We start from the raw sequence: 407 nt of genomic DNA on the forward strand, positions 1-407 counted from the left end.
CACCCAAAGAGCGCATGCCCACCGGCTGTTCCAGCAGCATCTACCCTCCAACTCCCACCAGGAAGACAAACCGAGGACAATCTTGAAATACAAAAATTTCCTCCTTGGAATTTGCTGCTGCTGCTGTCTCCGCCGCCACTGCTGCTGCCGCGGTGCAGTGCCAAGACTCTCGGAATAAATAAAAGAGGGCTACAGTGTGTGTCTCTAGCTACAGCCGGCTAATCGCTATTTTAGTTGGCCGTACATTTCGAAGATCACAGATGAAGCGGGGACGCCTGTCTTCTTCTTCGTTTGCTCAGCGTGTGAAACAATAATCCCCGTAACAAAAAGGAGGGGAGATGGGGGAGAAAAAAAACCCTAACATGAATCAGAAGAAATAGTACCTAGCAAGCCCTCCCCCCTCCCCC

The sequence above is a fragment of the Geospiza fortis genome, unplaced genomic scaffold (genome assembly GCF_000277835.1).
Source record: "Geospiza fortis unplaced genomic scaffold, GeoFor_1.0 scaffold119, whole genome shotgun sequence".
NCBI classification, from domain to species: Eukaryota; Metazoa; Chordata; class Aves; order Passeriformes; family Thraupidae; genus Geospiza; species Geospiza fortis.